Here is a 24,873-nt window from a genome sequence, read left to right as displayed (position 1 = left end):
TCGTCGACACCCGCAGCCAAGCAAATAGTAAATAAAATCAAGAACTATAAAAATAAAAAAAAAAGAAGGAGTAAAAAAGGATATAAAAAGACAGTATTATGAAGGAATATGGCAAACTGGGGATATGGCAAGTCCAAGTCCAAGTCTTTACTTTTTAAATTTTCTCTCACTAAAATCACTTGAGTCCATAGATACTTGACATCTTAGCAACGCCATTGAAGCGTCTTTAGGGTACCACACCTTGAGTAGTAACACGAGAATGGGGGAGGGGCACAACGATAGGTTTATTGAGGGTTAACACCAGGAAAATCAGAAATTTTCACTAACTAAGAACTAAAAATCGATAAAATTCCTAATTTTCTGACAAAAATAATACCATTTTTTTTCCATAACAAAGTGAATGAATGGTGCAGTTATAGAATGTCATACACTGATGAACTCGTAATTAAAATTACATTAAAATTGCATTCACACAAAAGTCAAATTTTAGCCGCTTTTTCAAAATTTGATGATGTTGCCCCTTATAAAAAATACGAACTTAAGTTTAACCTCATTTCCCCCTATAAACGGTAGTATTTTCTTCATAACTATGCCTATAATGGTCCAATTATGGAATGTCATACCTTGTTGAGTTTGGTTTTGAATTCCTAGTTGAACTGTATTCACAGCTTAAAATGTCAAAAGTTTGTAATTTTTCTGAAATTTTTATAGTGTTACCCCTTATGGAAAATGCGAAATTCGGTTTCTCCTTATTTCCTCTTTTGAGTTTCAGTATTATTCCCATAACTAAGCCAATAGTAACCCGAATCTGGAATGCCATATCTCGTTGAATTCTTTATTAAATTTCCAACAAAACTGCATTCACAGCTAAAATTGTTAATTTTTATCCATTTTTCTCAAAAAAGACGATGTTGCCCCTTATCGAAAATGCGAAAATTGATTTCTCCTCATTTCCCCCCCAAAGTGGTTGTATTATTCCCATAACTAAGCCAACAATGGTCCAAATATGGAATGTAATACCTCGATGAACTCGTAATTTAAATTCCAAGAAAACTGTATCCCAGGTTAAAAAAGTCAAATTTTGGCCTTTTTTCGTAAAATTTGATGATGTTACCCCTTACGAAAAATGCAAAAAATTTTGAAAAAATGAATTTCTCACAAGTAACTAGACAATCACATGGCTCAAAAGGTGTGGTCGCTAGCTGTTCAAATTAGTTAGTTTTATAGCTGTAGGATAATTATCAGACAAGTTATGATATGAAAACCAACGGGAAATATTTTATTTCTGCTAAAAATTCTGATCACATTTATTGATCCAAAAATAATCAGTATTTTTCCCCACAACAATGCGAAGAGTCATTCAGACATAGAATGCGATGCATCGTTAAAATTGCAATTAAAATTCCAATCGAATTGCATTTAAAACTAAAAATAAATATTTTAGGACATGTTTTGCATTTTTTCGTTTTGTTGAGAGAAATGTGCTAGAAGGGGTCTAAAAAGAGAAGGATTCTAACCCATTGAGTTGGAAATTTAATTGCTAATTTATTGCTTTAGTTAGTAGTTTGAAAAATAGAATTTATTTCCAAAAAAAATATGTAAAAATCTTCTCTTAAAAGGGAGCATAAAACCTTATTTGTTAGCCTTAAATATAGCTAAAAGAAAGGAATTCCAAGAAATACTGCATGTACACCATGGCGTATACGTCATGCCCTTTGCTAGTCATCCCAAAAAAAAGAGAGAAAAAAGTAAGCAAAAAAACATTACAAGCGTTGTGTTGACAAATACCTTAACTTCAGTTACCAACCTAGCCACATAGCCACCCATCAATTTTTTCCAACACCCCTTGGCAATTTTCCTTCATTTTCAGTTTCATTTTTATGGCTACGTTTCGCTTTTTCTTTGCCTCAAATTTTGTTTCTTTTTTTTACATTTCTTTTTTTTTTGGGTGGTATCAATAAATTGACGTCGACCAAAGCTAACAAAAAAAAAAATATGAAAGAAAAAAACAAGCGAATAAGAGGTGGGCAATGGGCGGTAACAGGTAAACAAGTGTATATAAAATGTAGAGATGTGCCATATAAGGTATGTATATATATCTCTGTATATATCTTTATATATATATATATATCTGATATATGGATGTGTGGGCGACAGTTGTAAATGAAATTATCGCCTTTTTGACTTTCAACCATCCAACGTTGGGGGGGGAAATATTTTTCGCATTTCGCCTCAATTTATGCTCCGCAAATATGTGCGAGCTTGTGTTTTCGCCAGTATTTGCCCTGCATTAATAAAGTGTTGGCCGTAAATATTATATGGCATGAAATAATCATTACAGGCAGCATCTCGAAAAAGGTTGCGAATTTAAGATTTTTGTAATTTAAAAATAAATCTTGATGGAAGAAGAACAAACGTGAAAAGCGGCAGGAAGCTGAAACTTAAACTAGATTTTTGTTCTTGATTCTTAATATTAAATTAATATTTATTAAACTTAATATTTGATCAGCAAACAAAATGACATTCACATGTCTAATTTAACTAACTTTTACGTTTGACTTAGTTCGAGAATGAAAGGAATTTTAATCAAGGAAATATTTCAGGCAAAATCTAAGACTATTTCAATACAGAAACTGCCAATACTACCACAATTCCAATTAGTTCTTGGCCAGTAATGCCTGCCCTTTCTGTAGACATGAATTATTGACTTGGCCTAATTGAACGGTTTCATTGCATTTCTGGCTAATGAAGATGAATATGAAATGAGTTAATTAATTGAAATTTGTCAAGTCCACCAATGGCAGTTCAATGAACTCCAAAAAAAAAGGAAGTTCTTTTCTTTTTTCTGTTTATTTACCCTTCTGGCGTCATTAATTCATAAGCATGAACTTCATTTGCTGTTTTCCTCTTCTGTTTTTTTTTTTCATTGTAATTTCCCTTGTTTATGTGTGTGTGTTTAGTGTCAGTCAGGCCAATTAAACGAGTAAAACGAGGAGTCAACTTGAAATTAACACACACTCGCAAGGCATACAACGCCTTGCCAAGTTTATGAATCTCAAAAATGTGCCTCGTTGCCCTAAACTAATTTCACCCATCCTCACGCACACATCCATATATAGAGACACGCATATACGAAGTCACGCAGACACACACACACAGACGCACACGCACACGCAGAGGGAAATGCCACAGGAGTTAGTCCTTTTTGTTGTTCCTGTTGCTTGTTTTCTGACAAAAGGAGCCAACGAAAATACACAAAAAAGAGGTTTAGGGCGATTCGATCCTTACGAAAACTAGTCGAATTTTTGTAATACCCTTGGATTTAGAAAGTTATTAAACTATTTTAGGAAATCTAAAGGAAAACTAGGGAGAAATAGGAAGTATTTTTAGACTTTTCTACCAACCTTTCTTCTCCATCAACTTTCTCTCTCTTTTCCCTTACATTTTTCTTCTTACAAACTTCTAGCTTAGCTAAGCACACTTTCCGTGTTAGTTTTTTATCTTCTGATTATCTGCAAAACGTTTGCTACATTTCATCCAATCATTAGTTATGTTTTCTGCCCCATCATTGCTGGATAACTAGCTTAGCCATCATCCCTTTTCGGTGTCCAGGAAATCCTAGAATCCTGTCAAATTGAAAGTGTATCTCGATGCTTTTTCAGTTTATCCTGCAAACCCGTTGCAAAAAAAAGAGAGAAAAAAATACACAAAAGACCCTCCCATCAGGGTTTCCTTTTCCCACCCAAAACCATACACACACACACATACACCCATGATTGGCGGCAGGTTTTGTTAATTTACGTATTTTTTGGTCTCGTTTCTCTTGCTCGTTTTATTTTTGCTGTTTTCCCTGGCACTTTACCGCCTTCCGTTGCTCTTTAGCCTGGAGTGCGTGTTAGATAAACTGACAGGTGCGGGAAACTCGGGAAAATTCAACGCGAGGGGCACAAAACTCTTTGCTCAAAATGGGGTGGAAAATGGAGAGAGAGTGTTTAGAGAGGGGGGGATGAGGGAGCAGCGGAAGGAAACTGCAGGATATGCCGCAAGGGCAAGCGGATGTGTTGCCGCTTTTCCACTAAACCAACCCATCTGCCACCTACAAATCCGACCTCTCTGCCTTATCCTTAACCCCTTAGCTACCCGTTTACCTATTTTCTGTCTTAACCCTTTGACGGCAAGTCATGTGTGGGCGTGACAACCGCCCTAAATTCCAACAGCAACAACAACAACAACAAGGAAACAACATCAGCATCCAGTGTAGGCGGCATTTTTGTGGTTTTTGTGTGTTTCCTTTGCTTTTGCCAAAAATATATATAACATCAGCGCTATATATATGTATGTTTATATATACATAAATATATATAATTTTATATACCTTGTTATATAATTCAATTCGTACATAAGGTTTGTGTTTGTCTTGCCATCATTTCAACTTTCAAGAGCTTTGCTGGCAATGCAAAAAGCGCAACAAGAGTTAGGACACAGCTTGTTCAGCTGCTGGAAAAAGATGAAATAATAAAAGGAATCAACTAGCTAGATACCCTAGGAAAATAAGTAAATATTTTAAAGGGAAATATATGTAAAAATTACAATCATAAAAGGCAGAACTTAAAGACTAAAAAAATATTTGAAAGTCTGAAAGTAATTTATACAGGGTGGCCCATGTAGCGTTTGCTTTTTGAACTATCTATAATTTTGACTTTCACATTTCGATTGTTATTGTTAATGTGTCAGATATTTAGTAGAAAGTTTGCGGTTTACAAAATGGTTAAAGTTAACGCTCGATGAAAATTGGACAATATTCATATTTTTATAGCAATTTTATGAAGCAAATCTTCCGTGGGTCAGCTTTCTCTACTTCAAATAGCAATACCAACATTTATATAATCCCCAAACTACCTCTCCCAGTGCTAATTAACAATCGAATATACCCCATCGTACCCTGTAAATCTCGCTTGAGGCATAAACAATGGTGGACGTTTAATAAACATCATTTAATTACAGTCAAAGCTAGCTGAAAAGGGAGCCTTGCAGGGATAACCGAAGGACCCTTGGTAATTTGTATAACTTTTCTCTCATTTTTTTTTATATATTTTTTAATTATTTACTTTTGTTGGATTTTTTCTCACCGCACTTTTTCTTGCATTTTCCACTTTTCTCTATTTTTTTTCGCTGTTGCTGGTGATTTGGTTACACGGCGAGAAATCGCCGCGGGGGTAAGCTAAGCAGATGGCATGAGTAGGTGGATGGGGTGGGTGCTTGGTTGTTGCCACAACAGTCGTGTCACAGATTAAAGTTGTGATAAATAGGGGAAGCGACTAAGAAGTAAGCGGTTGGAAGGGGGTTTTTTTTTTTTAACCCAGCGAGTGTTAACCTGGCGATAGGAAAAAACGCATTAACACCGAAATGGTAAAGGAAAATGGGGGAGGGGGTTGTGTGATGTCTACTTTGGGGATCAGACAAGAAGGTGTGTTCAACTTATGCATAATTATTACTCTTTCAATTAAACTTAGGCGGCTTTTGAGGGTGTGCTGGTGAATAAATCAAAAAAGTTGTAATCCCACCTTCTGGCTTTCAAAATTAAACACAACTTAAAGATGTTTCTTAAAGTTAAAAGGGGGCTATGAAGAAGATAATTAACGAGACCATCACTGTAAATAAATTAATTGATAGAGCTCCTTGGACAGATAACTTCTATCTTTACCTTGAATCGCTCAAGCAGTGGCAAAATGACCAATAAAATGGTAACATCTTTTCCTGGTCCATAAATTGCGCTCAAAGTGCCAATATAAATCAAGTGTAAACCGTTTCGACTTCGATTCACCTTCTTCTTCTTAGTCTATTTCTACTCCTCGTTCATAGGAATTGGAATTGGAATCGAAGGGAAAATAATAATAATGAATTTATGGTGAGGATTTGCAGGAATCGAAGAGGCTGCGCTAGCAGCAAACAAGTTCCGGGGACCATTAAATAACATTTAAAATGTCAAAGCAAGGATGCACACCACACAGTTGCCGGAGAATGGAAAATCTCGAGCAGCATCTCCCTGGCTACGTAATGTGGAAAAGAAGAAATTGAATGGAAGATGCTGAAAGACTGAAGGTGGGGGTGTGGGGTGTGGGGGGTGGTGGTTGGGTCACCAAAAGAGATAGAGATGAATCGGAGAAAGGGAGAACAGAGGGTGGAGGGAAGCAACCAACAAAGCTGTAAATCTCAAAGCCAAAGCAGATGCAAAACAACAAACAGAACTCGAAAGCAATTTAGATGCATTGCATATGCAAGCAAGGATAAGGATATGGTTTTCAAAACAGTGGTGGATCCAGAGAGACGGGGGTTTCTCTATGGAAGCACGAAAGGGGGTTCATCACAGATGCCTCTCTCAGTTGCCTACCTTCTTGGCACTGCATGCAGCACACAATGCATAACCGATGGCGATGGAAAACAAGGCTGACAAGGCGCGCACTCGCTCTAGTTGCAATTACAAGGACGCGACAACGTCGAATCAGGTTTACTATCCACCGAAAAATAGATGGTGAATAAGAGCGCAGAAAGGTCTAAAAAAAAAAAGGGAACTCTGACAGCTTATACAGCTACACAGCAAGAACATATGTCACTTTGAATTAATAATCTTATAATTTCTTTGAATTTTACGAAGGAAATGAAGAAAATCACTACAGTTTTAGAGTCACTTATGAAGGTGCCTAGAAGTATGCAGTGAAAAAAACAAGTTTGTAGTCATACGAAATGAATTTTTCGGACAGTTTTACATATTATTTCCAAACTTTTTGTTTTTTTGCGCTCATTTCTTAATATTTTTAAAAAATATACCTATCAGGATTATGGCTTTTAACATTAGATATGGGATAAAGACTGTCACTTTAAGGGAAATTTTCAAAATTAGGAAAATCCAAATTTTTCATTTTTCCACCCAAAACTTAACATTTTCTTGCTGTGCACTTGAGCTTCTCCAGCAGCCAAGATAAATATTCAATTAAAGAATGCGTAACGAAGGCATGTACTTTTAACCCCGGCAAGATGAATCGACTCGCGGAGCGAACGACGAATTGCTCGAGAAGATTGCAGCAGATTGCACCAGGCAAGCAGGGCAGGCAGGGCAGATAGGGCACCATCGACTTTTCTAACCCACCAAGAGGGCTAACCGCCCATCAACCAAGCACCGCCACCCACTTTCCTTTACATTTTCCACCCAACCGTGTCAGTCATGGTATTTATGTTCACTGCATTTCGCATGGCTCGCCTCTCCCTGCACGAGGGCGTCGTCACAAAAGGAACAAAATGGCTGACATTGTTAAAGTCAAAGTACAGCATTGCTGTATATAATAAAAATAAAAATAGGGAGTGTAAAAAAAAAAATAAGAAAAAAAAAAGGTGAAAACCGTTGTAGAAAATATAATAATAATAATAAATATAGGAAAGGAAAACATGTTTATAACAGGAGCCAGGACATCCTGGCAGTCAGTCATCTGAAGTAGCGAGTCTTTACAATGGCTCAAAGTTGGGAAAGTTATCGGTATATTAAAAAGAACTTATAAAGGAATGTCGATAATAAATCGATATATTAAATAAGCCTTAAATCTTGAAGGAAAATGTAAAAATTTTCATTTAAAATGTGAAAAATTTCCTTTTAAACTTGAAATTTCATTTAACAAACTTTTTTTCTATCAATATTTTTACAAAATACTTCCACTGTGCCCCGCTGTGTGTGTCGTTGCATTCCTCAAGAGTGTGACAAAGGAGGATGCAAGCGAAATTGGAATCGCGAGGTAAAATGAAAATAAGTCCGGGTAGAAAAGGAAGTGGAAGCTACTGCTGGTTGCTTGAATTCAGGACGAAGAAATATGCATTCCAGCTGCTGTCGCTTACGTTCGGTCCTTTTTGGTAGATTCCTCATCTCCTTGAAGAAACCCCCACCATCAGGCATCAGTCAGTCAGTCGCGCATTTCGTCATTCATTTCGGACTTTTCGCATTCATTCACTCGCTCAGTCAGCCGCTCATTCATTCATTCAGTCATTCAGTCATTGCAACGAGAGCCTTTTTGCTTGACTGCGCCACTTTTGGTCGCTCATTTTGGGTTGACTTGACTAATGTTCGCAGCTGAACCTTGAGCACCCACACAGAGAGACATTGAGGCAAAGCGGACAAACACAAATACACTCGTAGGAACCGTCATCGACTTGTCAACATTCTGACTGACGTACACACACACACACACGCGCGCGCAAAGAGAAAGGGCTGCTTTCTCCTTAGCAAAGAGGGGCATTGAAAACTAAGTAGATGAAAACCCGTCTAATGCCTGCGCCCAAAATGAAAAGCTCAATGTAAACGTAAAGCGTGATACTCTAACATTGGGAATTGAAGTTATCGATATTATCGATAGAATATATCGAAATTTATATTTTTATTCGCAGAAATTAATGGAATCCTGGTTTATAAATCTTTTTAGATATGAAAAGTGATTAATTAACCCATTTTCTAAGATTATCACGTATACGCAACGTTGGCAAACTGGACTATGTGTCGTATACGTAATCTACGTGGGCAGTTATAATATCAAATGTTAAGGTAATTTATTGATTAAAAACTGGAATATGAAACCTGCGAAAAGCGAATGACATTTAAGGAAAGTGTATATCGATATTATCGATATAATATATCGATATTTATATTTATATTCTCAGAAAATAATGGCTTTCTGTTTCCAAATCTTTTAAGATATGAAAAGTGATTAATTACCCCATTTTCCAAGATTGTCACGTATACGCAACGTTGGCAAAGTTAATAATTGCTTGAAAACGTAATCTGGTCTACGTGTCGTATACGTAATTTACGTGGCAAGTTAAAATATAACGCATTAAGGTAATTTATTGATTAAAAACAAGAAAATTAAACCTGCAAAAGGCGAGTGACCTTCAAGGAAAGAGTATTTGTAGAACCCTTTCCTTGACGAAGATGCGGGCAGTGGAAGATGGCGGATGGATGCAATTCCAAAGAGTGTATATGTGTATGTCAAGTGCTTAATGCGCCTCGCACAGACACAGACACACCTCTCACTGTATTTGTGTGTGTGTTTTTAGTGCGCCTTTTTGTTATATAATAGAAAATCCTTAATAACATTTTCTTTACAATTGTGCGAGAGAGCGCGAGGAGTTCTGGAAAAATTCGAAAAGGGGGGGGAAGATTTGCACTAGGCAACACACCCACACACACACACACAAATCTCTTTACGAGGCTCCCGTTTTTTTTCCCCCATCTCTGGTTTTGTCTACACCCCCTAAAATCCTCATCCTCCAGCACTTGAGTCGCCATCGTCACTCGCTCGTAAACATTTCACGCTTTGCCGAGCAATAAGTTCCTTCTCTTTTCAATTTTTCCTTCCGCCTTTCCTCCAAATTTTCCTCCTATTTTTTTTTTTTTTTTTGGTTTTGTTCTTTGGGTGTTTTCTTCTTTTTTTTTCGCCCCCCTTACTTATTTTTCTGTTTGTTCAGTCAGTTTGCTGTATTTGTTTTTGGCAGCTCGAAACTCTTGGATCCTAAATCCTGAAACCTGGATTCTATATATCCTGCCCTGGCCCTGTGACTTCATCACCCAACAACGCCAGGTGGTCTATACTCGAACGAGGCACAAACACTCACGCAAACACACACAAACACACACACACACACGAAATCATGCGACTGAAAAGCCAAATTCCTTTGGCCAAAATAGAAGACGATGGCTTGAATGCTGGTTGGGATGGGAAAGTAGGAAAGTGGAAAGTGGAAACTGGTAGCTGAATGCTTAACCGCATTTCTATAACCGGAACCAGGATGCTGCTAACTTGGTTATGGTTACGCCGCATGTTTGGGATTAGGGCACGAAATGGGATTTAGGCTATGAAAATGCGGGCTCTGACTCTGTTGTTTGCCTTTTGCAAGTGCATTTGCCATTGATATCCCCCATTGATATCCCCCCCCCCACCAAAAGACAATAAATAAACGATTTCAAATAGGCCACTAAAATATGCATTACTTCAGTTCTGTTTGTATTCATTAGGTCAAGTGAGTGTAAATACCTAATCCGATTAGTTGGCCTCTTCAAAAGTTAATCTACGTTGTTCATTTTATGAAAATGTAAAATTTCACTTTAAGATTGTTCTAGTTAATAGATTAAAAGTTCAAGATTCGAGATACTTTTCAATGGCTTTTTAACTAGAAACTAAAACTTTCAACAAAAGATATTGCTTAACCCTTTTCTGATGAAAATTTTAAACTGAAAAAGGCTTTACAAAATATGAATTTATATATTTTATGAGATAAACGAGTTAAATTAACATAAATGAATATTTATGTGCCTGCAGTTTTTGCAATCCTCAGTTGAAATTTATCGATTGGTCGCCTTTCCAAACAGATAAATCAAACTAAATGTTCGCTACGTTTCCACAGTTTCTACAATCTGGGAATCCCTTGTCATTGTTCAACGTCATTAGGCGATAAATTGACCTTCACGCATGGCTGATGGGGATTGAAATTGGAATTGGTTTTGTGGGAGGCGAGGGGGGCGGGGCGGTGGTCTTATGTGGTGGTAAAGTTGATAGTGCATAAGGCATAGCCATATAGGCGTTGATTGCTAACCACATGAGCTCAGGCTACTTGCCTAAAATGCCAAGGAAAGCAAAAGTGGGTGATGGTAAGAGGAGTAGGTGCCAAAAAGGGGAGGATGGTTTGGTGGTGTTAAAATATCAGAGAGATGCGGTGATGGCGAAACAAGAGATGAGCGAACGAAGCCAACTTATGAAGTCTTGAGCGTTTGCCACAAGCTGTGGATGGATGTGTGCGCCATGAAGGCAATATGTTTTCAATGCAGCATCACGAGCAACGAGCAACGAGCAACTACACTTACACAGTGAGAAAATAGTGGGGGGAAAAAGGTTTTCAAATTGTTAGTTTCATGTTTAGATTTTGAAAGTATGAAATGATATTTAACAGCAACTTTTGGACTTCTTCATTTGTTAACTTTCAAACTTCTAGTAAATCTTTTTTCTCTTTCTCCAATCTATTTTAAATTTTCTTTCAGTGCCTTAAACCGCATTCACATCCTGTACGTTATTGCTGTCGCCTTCATCGTCGTCGTCGGCTTCATGTCTCGTACAACACGAAATGTGTAATAGTTATTTGATAATCTACCTGTTATTGACCTCATTTTTATGTGTGTGAGTGGCTGGTTGGCTGGCTTGAGTGTGTGTTTGAATGTCTGATGCTTGTATTTGTGTTTTGTAAGTGTAGATGTGTAAGCAAGTTAGATGGCACAAACACACACACATGCACACGAGTGTGAAACGACATGATATTGGCGTGTAAATTATGTTTTGCTTGTATGTTATCCTCTACTACCCTCTCCCCCACCCAACTTTTCACGCTATTTCCACAATTTTCGCCACCCAAGTTGCATGTTGAATGTAAAAAAAAAAAGATCTAGAGAAGCATTTTCTCAAGGAAATTGACATTTTTCTTGCTAAGACCAGACACTCGAAAGGGAAATGGGAATATGGTAAATGCCAGAAGATTTGTCAAAGATGCATATTAGATGGAAAGCGATGGAAAAATCGTCTCTAATATTGTTTTCAGATATCAAGTTAGTGAGTTGATAATAAATCAATCAGATCAGCTTAATATTATAACTTATTTATGTATGGTGATTGAGGTTCATGTTCTTCTTAAACTGAAATCAACTTTCCAATACAGTTTCGCTGTCTTTCAAGATGATTCTGACATACTCTAAACTCATTTTCCAGGTAACACTAAACTAAATACGTATTCCCTTTCGCCAAATACAGTTCCTTAACTTGAATAAAAACCTATTTTCCAACACTTATGGATAACAATTCCATAATTTATCAGGCACACAAGCGGGCACATACAATTGGACCCATTTTGAATGGCCTGAAATTGCTAGGACAAAACACAAAAAAAAAACTAGCAAAAAACTAGCAAGAAAAAAACATAGCTGAAGGCCTGCGTGACACATTGTGAGCTCGATATGCATATATATCTATATATATACGAATTTATATATATGTGTGTGGGTGTGTGGGTGTGTGGGTGTGTGGGTGTGTGTGTGGCTAAGAAATGCCCTAGTGTGAGTGACTATTGTTCTGAACTACGCTCAATTGCAACAATTACAGCAACAATGCTGCCCGTGAGCCCATTTACAGGATTTCGAGGTGTCTGTATGTAGGTGGGTGAGTGAGTGAGTGTGTATGTGTGTCTGTGAACAATGGTTTTATACACAAACGCACACATACATATGTATATATATAGAGAGAACCTTACACATACACTTACAGTGGCATTCAGTGTGCGTGTTCAATGGCAAACACAATGCTCGAAAGGAGGGCAAAGTTCCAGCGCAAATTGCATGCGATGAGAATGTGCAACAGCCGTGTCCGACCACGCCTCCCAGCCCACTTGGGCACCACCCAATTTTCTTTATTTCTTCCTTTTTTTTTTTTTTGCACCTTACGCCCCCTTTCTCCGGCTTCCTTAAAAACTGTTCGCTACAAATGACTAATTTCACTTTTTCCTGTCTCCCTGTGTGTGCGTGTGTGTGTGTGAGTGTTACCTTTTTTTTTGTTACTTTTTTTTCTGCTCTTGTTGCGAATTTCATTTCGTTACACTTTCTCCACCTCTTCAGAACTGCCTGTATTGTTTAACACGTTGCCACTCGAAATTCTCGCACACTGATTGCCGTAGACGTTGAAAGCAGAATACGGGGATAAAGGAAGAAGCAAAAAAAATAGTGAAAAACAAAAGGAATAGGGGAGAAATTACGCCAGCTACTTATAATTAGAAAACATAATTTTTGGTAACTTTCATAATTATGATAGCATACTTTTAAGGGCTCATGATTTTTGGTAACTTTCATAATTATGATAGCATACTTTTAAGGGCTCATACAAGCCACCTTTGCCAAGTAGATTTATTTCGATTCCCCATTTTCTCTTTCACCTTCGTGCACTTTTAGCCTCACAGTGTGTTCAATCATTTGTCAGCTGATAAAATTGCCTCCTCCGAACCAAAAAAAAAAAGGCAGGAAAAAGGGTCAGCCCATACCAATAAAGCCATGTCAAGGTCTCACAGGGTAAATTAGGGCTCTGCCAGTGGTGTTGGTAAATGCAGTTGGCATCGTACTCCATTCCCAGAAGGACTTACCTAAAAAGAGAAAGAGAGAATGGCAAATATTAATTTTATGTACTTTTTTTTTTATTGGTTTTAAGGTCTTCTGTGGACTTAAACTATTTGCTTTGCGAATATAATCAGATTAAGAGAGTAAAATGTTTGCTGGCAATTAGTAGCAGTTTTATGTTAAGATCCTTCTGTAAGCTTAAATGTGTGCTTAAAACACATGTCTTCTTTACATTCCCAACAAGTTTCAGTTACTACACATAAAGTTCGTAACAAAAATAAAGAAAGAAAAACCTTTGCTGACTTTATGAAAGTTTTACAACTTTTATGGGGAAACCCCAGGAAATTGATAAGTCACAGTTTTCGATTAAGGCTCAGCTTTAGCTTTAGCTGAGAACTACTTGCTTGATAACCACTAGTCTATCTTGTTCACTAATCTTCTTAACTGGGCCCCAAAGGCAAACAAATTTTAAATATTTTACCATCGAATTTCCGTTTCAGATTTTTCATCTCTCTCTCGCTCCCTCTCTCTCACTTCATATCTCTTAATCGAGAACATAATGCAGTTAAAAAAAAATGGGAAAAAGATAGATAAAAAAAAAAAAATATAGATAAAATTGGAAACTTTTGGGCCAACACTTAATCCAGAACGAAATCCCTACAAATTGTTGGTTCAAAGCTGCAGCAGCTGAAATAACCCCCTCCGTACGTTCTGGTAAAAAAATTTAACGAGAAAATTTTTCCTCGACTTTTCCCCTCGCTTTTGCATTGCCTGTCCCTATCTTCACTTCCTGCATTGCTTTAGATTTTTCATAAAGTTTGTGCATTTTGTATGTATGCAAGCGAGGGGAGGGAGCTGGCGATTCCTTTTTCGCACAAACCCCTCGCTGTCGAAGCCCCCGCCCTACCACACTTCCTTCCGCCACAAGGTTTGGGAAGCACTGTACGCATAGCTAACTAACCACAAAGCGCAAATAGAACTTCCTCCTCTACAGCTGAACAAAACGTTTGGTGGTAGGAGGTTGGGTAAGGGGGAGTAGAAGTAGAGGTGGTTCAGCTTTTGAACAATTGAGGGTTTAAGAGTTGGGTTCACATTTGAGTGCAAATCAAAGTTTTGTTTTTGACCAAGCTCCAGGAGCCTCCGATGCCTCTTCAAGTTCCTTTCGGCCACGCTGCATGCCATCATAACTTTTGTCATATGCATGGTTGAATGTAAAGAGGGAGCGTCGTACACTAAGAAAAATAACAACTACACTTCTTTGAGAACTATTTATTACATTGTTTTAAAGAAAAGTTTTGGATTAACAAAAGATCTTTACTTAAATTTGGTTTTTAAGTTTTCTAATTTTTGTTTTTATTGACATTTTTTGTTGATAAATTTCACTTAATTTTCCCGCAGTGCATAGAACGATCTGCAGTTAGTTTACAACATCCGTTTCTAGCATTGCTGCGGCTGTTATTGCCGTAGCGCCGCCTTTGGCTATCGCCAAGCCATCCATCCCTATCCCTTTTCTCTTTACGCCCATGAAACAGCGTTTCTCATTCCTCTCTTGAATTTCAGAATGTTCAATATAACCAACCATGCTCCTCTACAAGCAATTGCCATGCTGCAGGGCTTCAAATGAGTTGGCAAAGATGGTGGAAAGTTGAAAATGGAAATGGAAATGGGTTTTAGTTTGGTTTTGGCTTGCTTTTGGCTGGGTAACCCAAGGATGGTTTCGTTCATTGAATGAATTGAGTCGCCTTCCATGCAAACATATTTTCAATTACAGAGCTACCAAACTTTTTTTTACTTCACTTTATGTTGCATAACAATAAACACACACACACTTATACTCACTTATACACCCACAGAAAGACGCAGAGAAAAGTTGGGCAACAAAAGTTAGCCTCAGAGCTTCATGTAGAGTCACTCAATTAGCCAAACGTACACGTAAATGTGAATTCGTAAAAAGGGATTATATATTGGTTGGTCGGTTGGTTGGTCGTTTGGGAATGTTGCTGCTTTGTGGCTTGTTTACAGCGCAAAGTTATCGATGGTTATTTTAAAATATTATGTAATGCAAAAAGTTACCAGTGACTAAGCTTAAAAAAAACTAAAAAGTTTGCCATTTATGCAGAAAATAAACTAGAAATGTTGTTGGGGTGAAAGAAACGCTCCTAATCAGACTAAAAAGTTAGCTTTTTATAATAATTAAAAGTGAATTCCTCATAGGATTTTATATTTCCAACATTTATTATGTTTTCGGAGCCCTAAAAGCCAACCTAACATCAAATTAATGATGAAACTTTAAGGATCACACCCCCCCAAAGGGCAGAAATCTGAGACAACTACTTGTGAATGAAAGCATTTGGCTAACAAGAGTATCGTAGGCAAAAAGGAAGGCCATAATAAACCCAAATCTGACCAAAATAAAATTCTAACCAAAACAACAACAAACTTTACACCAACACCTGGCCGATGAAGCGAGAAGAGAGAGATGCGAGATGGAGATGGAGACCAGAGGTCAAACTTGATTTAAATTCTTAATGAAATTTTATGGCCTGCAGAAGAAGGTTGTGAAAGGGTTGTTTGGAATGGCTGGGATGGCTGGTGACATGGGAAGAAGTTAAACAACAAGAGAGGCGAGCAACACAGGAACACAGCTTCAGAAAGCAATTTATTATTTAAAAACTAGACCGGACTAGGACATCAAAGTCCTTGTGCAACACAACGCACAACAAGGAACAAGCAACAATAAAAACAAGATGGAAGTTGCTGCTGGTAAATATACACCAAGGAGTTGATGCTGCTACTGCTGGTGCTGCCTAATGACTTCTGGTTCTCATCCCCCTAGTTACTCATAAATATAAAACCCTGGCAAATGCCATGGAATATTTAAGGACCTTCACACACATACTCATATATAGTTACACGTACTATATGCAAGAGATTCCACCTTTGTGCGACATTTTAAATATTTTAGCAACAGGTTATGTAACTCTCCACAGCTGGAAGCACATCTTGTTCTTGTTTTCTTTCTTCTCGTTTCGTTTCGTTTCGTTTTATCCCCTGAAACTTTTGACAAACTTTAAGCGAATCCGAAACCTTTTTTTTTTTCTTTTTGCTTTCAAGGATTGAAGGCATTTTAAATAATTTATGAATGAATAAATAATCCATAATCCAGCAAGCCTCAAATCAAGCCAAACTTTTTGACCCCACCAACTTAAAGATCCCCAAAAAGACATGAAAAAAGTACCAAAAAAAATTATAAAATTGAGAAACTTCTCTTGTTAAAAAGGACCAAAAGAAAGGTGGAAACAATTGATGGCTGAATATTTCAAATTTGGATTACATTTCAAGATGTAGAAAAACCGTCACAGAAATAAGTGAGTTGGCTAAAAGAAAGCTTTAAAAATTAATTAGAAAGTCTTAGGGCAAGGCAGGTTTCAAAATTCTTTTAAAATTGAAAGCCTTTTCTTGCATTACAAGAAAAATATATAAAATTTCTTTTCTTTTCCCAACCAATTATGCTTATTTTTCATAATCCTGAAGCCTCTAAAATAAAGTGCTATACTTGAGCTGATCAACTACGGATTCCGACTTCCGGTTTTTGTGCAATTGCCTAAGTGGATAATGCCCATGCAAGCACCACCCTTAATCATTCTCAAAATGCATCTGAAAACCCAAACCCCAAAGCCACCCCCGCTGGCACGAAACTCTGGACTCTGGCCTCCCATCACGTAGTCTGTTTTATGAGAGGCAACAAATAAAAAAATATATATATCTATATCCTTAAAAAAAAGAAGAAAAAAAAGAAGAAAAAAAAAGTAGAATAAAGAATCGAAAGGTTGGGCTGGGGGTGTCGAAACTATGGCATAAAATTTCCAATTTGCTGTCTCGACTTTTCGGCCGAGAAAACTTTTCGAAACAGTTGCCTTCGTTTTTATTTTATTTTTTCGTTTTTTTCGTTCTTCAGAGACAGAAGTCTGCGCACCTATTGGTATGTGAGTGTGTTTTAAGGAGTGGGTTGGTGGGTTGAAGTGGGCAGTGAAGCTTATGATTCAGCGAACCTTCGGAACCGTACTCTTAACCCACGACCGCCCGTGGATATTGAATTTTGGAACAGCATCTTCTTCTGCTTTTTTTTGGTCGCTGGCTAATTTAGCGCAAATAAAAATGTTGCACAGCCCGAGGAATAGTAGTGAGTTTTTGAGCTTCTGCCTGCTGATGCTACTGGGGGAAAATGTGAGGAAAATGGAAAATTTTTGGGGGGGGTCGGCAGCAGTTTTGGCTTCATTTTGAATTCATGCGCTTGCCTTGAGCTTGGCAAATAACTTTGGACTTTGGCAGAAGGCTAGCAGCAGGCTAGCAGCAGGCTCTTTCCAACACCCCCTCAAAAAGCAACTTGGCAGTGGGCTATAAATCTGACACAAAAGGGTAGCAAGGGTATATATGTGGGAAATAGTATATGATATAAATATATTATAAAAGTGCCAGAAAACTTGGTATATTTGGGAAATGTTCCTGAAAGTATTTTTTCCAAAGGAATTTTGGACTTGAAAATTATTTATAGCATACTTTTAGGTAGGCAACTTTCTTCTTACAATTTAAACTTAGTTTAACTCCACTATTTAGCTTGTCTTAATCTTCTTATTTTCACCTCTTATTATAGAATTTTTGTATAATTTTCGTATAATTTCCATTTAAGTAAGAGATGTCCTGAGCAAATGTTAGCTTTCACACTTGGTTTTCCTCCTTTGGCCCAGCTTTTCCTTAGGTGCTCTCTAACTCATTTCGTTTCTTTGTTCATTTATTTCCTGTTCCAGGATAACCTCAAAGTCCTTGCCAGCCACTGCAACCGCAACTCGACTCAAATAAACTTTGTTTTTCTCGCCTTTTCCGGTTCGTTTTTTTTTTTTGTTGTTTTTTTTTCTTTCCTTATTGTATTTTCATTTTTTTTTTTTTTTACTTTTGTGGGTGTGTTGCACCTTTGTGGATGACTCAGAGACTCCTGAGGGAGCAATGGTGGAGCGGTGGTGCGGTGGCGCAATAAGTTTTTCGGCCACATTGAAAACAAGTGGGCTTCGTCTGGTTCTGTGGCTTCCAGAGTCCGAAAGTCCGGTCTTTCCATCGGTTTGATGGCCTTCTGTTTCTCGCCAGCCGCCCTCGGGCCTGGTTCAGTCCACTGTAATTGAAAGACTCGAGCTGTGGCAGGAGAACCAGAAACAGTGGCTTCACACTCATTCTCAATCCTGGTCGTCGTTGAAGTCGTCGTCCTGCTGTTACTCCTTCTTGTTGCTTGGTAATTAAAACTTTTGCCCGGTCGGAGGCCAGTTGGATGCTGTTGTTTCCAGCAATACGTCAGTTAGTCAATCGTCACCTTCTACTCATACACTACACTTGAAGGAAATATGTGCAGAATATTATAAGAAATATTTGATTTGATCAAATTTTCTGAAAAAATATCAAATTTTCTGTAAAAGTTTACACATTTTTTGGAAAATTTAAAGAAAGATTTAAGTTTTAAGTTTTTTCCAAGAACTGCAGACTTTTCAAGGAAAGTTTCAGCCTTTTACACATTTTTCGATATAATTTATCACCATAATACATCGAAAACTATATTTTTTCTTAGTGTATAGGGCACATTTGAAATTAGTTAAAGTTTTCAAAGTTTGCCACCTCTCGCTCTCTCTAGCGTTCTCTGTCTTTGTCGCTATCGTACACTCGGCCTCTCGTTCTATTTCGCAAAGAAAAGTTTAATTAGTGGGCGTGGTGCAAAAATTAATTAAGGCGAGACGTAGCTCTGCTCATTATCAATTCAAGAAGTTTGTGCGAGAAGTAGCAGAGAGAGAGAGAGGGGGATACATGGAAGGCAAATAGAGATTGGCTCAGTCATTCCATTCAATCACACACACACACACACATACATCCTTACACCTACACCCACAGCCACGTGGCTTCATCTATCAATCCATCAATCTATCATTTTGGGCATCGTTCATCAATGTCATTTCATGTCTTTGTTTTGCTTTTGCTACGCTTTCTACGCCTTTCTCCACCACCGCCTTCTACGTCTACGTCTGCATTTTGTTGTCCTTTGCCTATTTTGTTACGCTTTTGTTTAGCTCATAGGAGGATTACGAAGATGAGAAGGAGATGGAGATGGAGATGGAGATGGAGATGGAGATGGAGATGGAGATGGAGATGAATATGGGGGAAGGGAATGGGATAAAGAGGAGGTGAAGCAGGCAGGAGGAGGAGTAGGGATGGATAGATGGCCGGAAAAGGTAAGTAAATCAAAGCCGAACACGAGGCGTATGATTTATTTTTGGGCCAGTACTAAATCTGCTCCTTCTTTGCATACGAAACTTACGCAACGAATTTGAAAAACAAATTGCTTAAGATTAAATGGGTTTATTTTTTTATTTTTTTTTAAATATTTTTGACAAAATTATTGACAGGGAAAGAAATTATGAAAAGTTGTTTAAATTAAGAAAGAAATTTTGGTTTTTTTAGTAAGATTTTTTAAGTAAAATATTTAATTATTGCCCGAAAATTGACTTAAAAATAAAACACAAAATTAAACTAAATTTTGTTATTATTTCTAAGCTTTTTGTTCCAAAAACTTGTGATGAAACCTAAAACTTGATCATTTTTTCACTTTAAATTTCACTTTAATTCTCAAATTAAAGAAGCAAAGCAAAGCGAATTTTCTGCTTTATTTAAGACTTGAATTTGCCTTTCAGTAATTTCCATTTTGGCCAAAAACAAACAAAAAAAAAAAGAAATTTAAATTTTATTTGGTTTGGTTGGGTTGGGTTGGGTTTGCGTTTGCGTTGCATTTCATGCAGATGCCAAAGTATTTTCCGAGCATACTTATGCCGGCAGCGGGCAGTCGTCCAACTAAGCCAAAGAGCTCTCCATCTCCGGGATTCTCTCTCTCTCTCTCTATATATTTTCTTCCTGGTTTTTCTCCAAAATTTCTCTATTTTTTTTCTGCTCTTTTTTAATTTTATTTCTTTTTTTTTTTGCATTTTTTATTCTTGGCTGCATTGCAACAAATATTTTGGCAGAAATGTGGCAAAAATGTAAGCGAAATGCGTTCCAGCTCCTCCCTGCCCTGCCTGCCCTCCCTGCCCTTCTTGCCCTACCTCCTTGCCCTTCTCTTTGGTATACCACCAGCAGCTCCTTTTCTCGGTCGTCCTTCCTCTTTTACACCATTATTTCCGCAACGATTTCGGCCCCCTTTTGCCTTTTTCCTTCATTTTTAGTGCCCAGCAATGACATCTTACTTGGCAAGTTGGGGCCATGGAAGCCCCCCAAAAAAACATTCCCAACGACAAGTCAGGTCAGTGGCAAAAAAAACTAAAAGAAACTTTATTTGTTAAGAAATATATTTATATTAAATATTAAAAAAAAATGTACTTAAATATATATGCCTTAATGAAAAAATAATCCTAAAAATGTAAGTTTTAAGTTGATTATAAAAAACAAACAAAAACTATAAAAATTGCTGAAGAAAATACAAAATATTGACCAAAAAGCTATTATTTAAAATATAAAAAATATAAAAAATTTAAAAATTAATTTATTTGCCTTAAAATATATTCTTTAAGCCCCTTAAAATTTCTCCCAGTGCCTTATCCCTCGCCTTCGCCAACCCTCTTGCCGCCGAAAGTTCTGTCTATTTTCAACTTCCTTTTTTATTTCCGTAATCATTTATATGCAAATCGCTTGCCTGGCATCCCTACACTCGCATACACACACTTGCACTCCTTAACTTGCCACGCCCACATTATAGCCGAAAAAAGGGAGGGTTAGTATGATAAGGTAGTAGAGCCTTCTTGCCCACTTGACTTGTCTTGCCTTGCCTTGCCTTGCCTTCGATTTGCCATCAAAAATATATCCTCTCTGAAGTTTTCTCCCCTTCAATTCATTGTTTCGGTTTGTTTTTCTTTCTTTTTTTTCCGCTTTTCTTGTTTTTTTTTTATACCTATATATAGATCTAGGGTTTTTCTTTTTCAGTATGTTACATTTTGAAAAAGGGAGCTAAGCCAAGCCAATCGTTGAGCTTTCCTTTCCCAACTTTCTTACGTTTTTTTCTTAATAATTTCGTTGCATATTCCAAGGCGAGTCTGCATGCGTGTGTGGTTGTGTGGCTGTAAAGAAGAACTACGCTTTACGCCACACTTTTTCCTCCCCTATCTCATTTTCAAGTTTTTCTTGGATGAAATGTAAAAAGCAGCAGGAGAGGCAGCAGCTCATTAAAATTGCACAACACTTTGATTTGCATAAGCTGGAAAGGAGCAAAAAGGAAGGGAGGGGGGTGGAAAAAGAAAAAAAACTGAAAAAGGGAACGGAAAAAGGGAAAGTTTTCCCAGCTCATCCACAGTATTTTTCCCCCCAACAGCCCCCACCCGCAAAGTCATTATCATTTGCCTGCGATGTTGGCATTATGAGATTGAAATATCGCAGCCAACTCTCGTATGACCCATTCAATGTCGCTTATCTGCTGCCAAAAAGGGGGATGGGAAAGCTGGAAGGGGGGTGGCTGGGGAAAATTCTCATAGTGGGATAGGAAATTCAAAGCTGATTGCATCCACTGAGCTATAATAGTATTGGAAATGGTTGGCGAACTGAATATTTAAGATGATTTCTGGCTGAACATTCATTTATATTGCATTTTACAAATTTTCCTAGGAATGATTAGATTGCAAGTCAATTTTCTTTGAGATTATGAGAGATTAGGGATAAAAATAAAAACTTAAATCTTTAGGTTAAGTAAGTAAGTAAGTTTAGCATTAATTAAACTGCCTTAAAATATACTTAAAATGCCTTGTTTTTCCTTTGCTTTTTCTTATATTAGGTTGTCAAAAAAGTCTTGCGGTATTTTGGCTAGTTGGCGCTGAAAGGGCGTAGTTCTTGTTCTTGTCGTCGCATCAGGTCATACTATACCTTTTTGGAAAGCTCATTTCACGCGCTAACACGTGTTTGATTGATTGTCTTTTCTTTTAAGTCGTTCGTAAGGTTATAGCGTGGCAATCATGAAGCAAAATAAAGAGAAAATACGGCATATTTTACTGTACTACTACGATAAAGGCAAAAATGCATCTCAAGCCGCCAATAAAATTTGTGCAGTTTATGGACCCGATACAGTTTCCATTTCCACCACTCAACGATGGTATCAACGTTTTCGTTCTGGTGTAGAGGTGGTCGAAGATGCGCCAAGCTCCTAGTTTTTTGCCAATAGGGAAGCGAGCTTCTATGAGAGGGGCATTATGAAGTTGGCATCTCGTTGGGAAAGCGTCATCGAACAAAACGGCGCTTGAATCGCATTATTTTAACCAATTTTATACCGCAAGACTTTCTTGACAAACTAATATATTGAAAACGAAACCCCCTTTTCGAAGTATTCATAAAAAACAAACTCAAAAATATAATCTCTTTTTAATTATCCAAATATTTTCCTTCTTTTTGAAGACAACAACATGCAATAATATAAAATGTTGTATTGTTTTAAGCTTAAGTAAAAGAAAACAATGCTAAAAACTCAAATAAACAACAGGATGTAATTTGGTGATGCTTTCAAATTTTTCCTGCCATTTCCGAATGTTTTCGCCTCGAGGAAAATACTCTTGACTCAGCAGCAGCACCCACACACACACACACACACACACACACATATTCCAATGAAAAGTATTTTCTTTTTCTGAGCTTGGTAACTGGAAGCCACCAAGAGCGCCTAAAACATATTTGATAATTGAATTTGTAATACATTTTGCTGTGCTTTGAGGTCAAAATGCTTAGAGAGAGAGAGAGTCAGACGAGGGGGGGGTGGAGCCTTGCCTTTTGTGTTTTTCTTGGTTGTTAGGGATAATTTTCTTGCAGAGAGGAAAATCGTACACAAACATTAAACTCTCCTACAGACAGAAAAAAAAAAAAGAAGAAAAAAAAAAAAACCAAGAAAACAGAGAAAATCTGGGGGAAGTAAAGTGACGCATTGAATTAGCTTTCATTGTATTTTATTTGACAACAGAAAATAACGTTAAATAAATACGGACATTGTTTTTCAGCTTGCTTACATGACTTGTGGGTAGAGCGAAAGAGATAGACATACTAAAAACACACACACACACACACACTTACACACACTGGGAGTGAGATGGAAAATGTCACACAAATTTCATTTGATTTATTTGCCAGTTTTCTTTTCAATCCACACACCCACTTTTCATACCCCTCCCCAGCTTCTTTTTTTTTTTTGCCTTGCCATTTGACAATTTTCTCTGAAAATCAAATAAAATCCGCAAGCCCAACAAATGCTGCAACTTACAGTGCGTAGCGCAACTATAAAAACGCTTTAAGGTGCTGGGATTTATACTCTTATTAGGAATTTATACCCCTAACTTTGTCAAAAGAAGACGTACAGCTGAAAGATCGACTGTTTTGTGCAGCTAAAGACTAAAACTAACGATTAGTTCATTCCTTACTTGAATGATTTTAACTATAAATGATATATAAAAGATATAAAGGGAAAAATGGGATTAACCAATTTTTGATTTTTCAATATCATCATCTATTTTTGAGAAAAATTGACAAAAATTTACTTTTTTAGGTATGAAAGCAGTTTTTTAGAATTTTAATTGCGAGTTCGGGGATATATGGCATTCAAAATTGGCCCCTATATATGCTATTGTCATGGAAAAAATACTGCTTATTTTTGGTTGTAAAATGCAATCAGAATTTTTTGCAAAAATAAGATATTTTCTGTGGGTTTTTAGATCCTAACTTGACTAATAATTATTCAATAGTTGAAAAACTGACTGATTTTAAAAGCTGACGATCTCAGCTTTCTACCCATACCAATGCCTGCTGACTTGTGAGAAATTCATAAATCTGCAAATTTTCACTTTTTTCGTAAGGGGGAACATCATCAAATTTAGCGAAAAAAAGACAACATTTGACTTTTTTAACCTGGGATACAGTTTTCTTGGAATTTTAATTACGAGTTCAACGAGGTATTCCTTTCCATATTTGGACCAATATTGGCTTAGTTATGGGAATAATACAACCACTTTGGGGGGAAATGAGGAGAAATCAAGTTTCGAATTTTCGGTAAGGGGTAACATCGTTTTTTTTTGAGAAAAATGGATAAAAATTAACAATTTTAGCTGTGAATGCAGTTTTGTTAGAAATTTAATAAAGAATTCAACGAGATATAGCATTCCAGATTCGGGTTACTATTGGCTTAGTTATGGGAATAATACTGAAACTCGAAAGAGGAAAAAGGAAGAAACCGAATTTCGCACTTTCCATAAGGGGTAACACCATTAAAATTTGCAAAAAAATTACAAAATTTTGACATTTTAAACTGTGAATACAGTTCGATGAGGAATTCAAAAACAAACTCAGCAAGATATGACATTCTATGATTGGATTATTATAGGCTTAGTTATGAAGAAATTACTATCGTTTTAGGGGGGAAATGAGGCTAAACCCAAATTCGCATTTTTGCTAAGGGGCAACATCATCAAATCACCAAAAAAATAACCAAAATGATGCTTTTTTAACCTTGAATGCAGTTTTCTTGGAATTTTAATATCGAGTTGAACGATGTATTACTTTTTAAATTTGGATTAAAATTTCTCGAATCATCTTGCCAACTATACTGACTGCTTTTTCCCTTTTTTTCTCTAAGGACATTCTCG

At 37.1% G+C, this 24,873-nt stretch overlaps 1 protein-coding gene and 1 long non-coding RNA gene across 14 annotated transcripts in view; one reads left to right on the top strand and one right to left on the bottom strand.

Moving 5' to 3' along the window:
• LOC108104383 (neurobeachin) overlaps positions 1-24,873 on the bottom strand; it is a 189,684-nt gene that overhangs the window by 146,769 nt on the left and 18,042 nt on the right. The gene's annotated exons all lie outside the window — the stretch shown is intronic.
• The window catches only part of LOC108110282, a 45,122-nt gene that overhangs the window by 13,716 nt on the left and 6,533 nt on the right, over positions 1-24,873 (top strand). The window lies entirely within an intron of this gene.

Source organism: Drosophila eugracilis, unplaced genomic scaffold, assembly GCF_018153835.1.
Source record: "Drosophila eugracilis isolate 14026-0451.02 unplaced genomic scaffold, ASM1815383v1 contig_2147, whole genome shotgun sequence".
In the NCBI taxonomy this organism is placed as follows: Eukaryota; Metazoa; Arthropoda; class Insecta; order Diptera; family Drosophilidae; genus Drosophila; species Drosophila eugracilis.
Note: the sequence above shows the minus strand (reverse complement) of the source record. Positions and strands in the feature narration are given on the sequence as shown.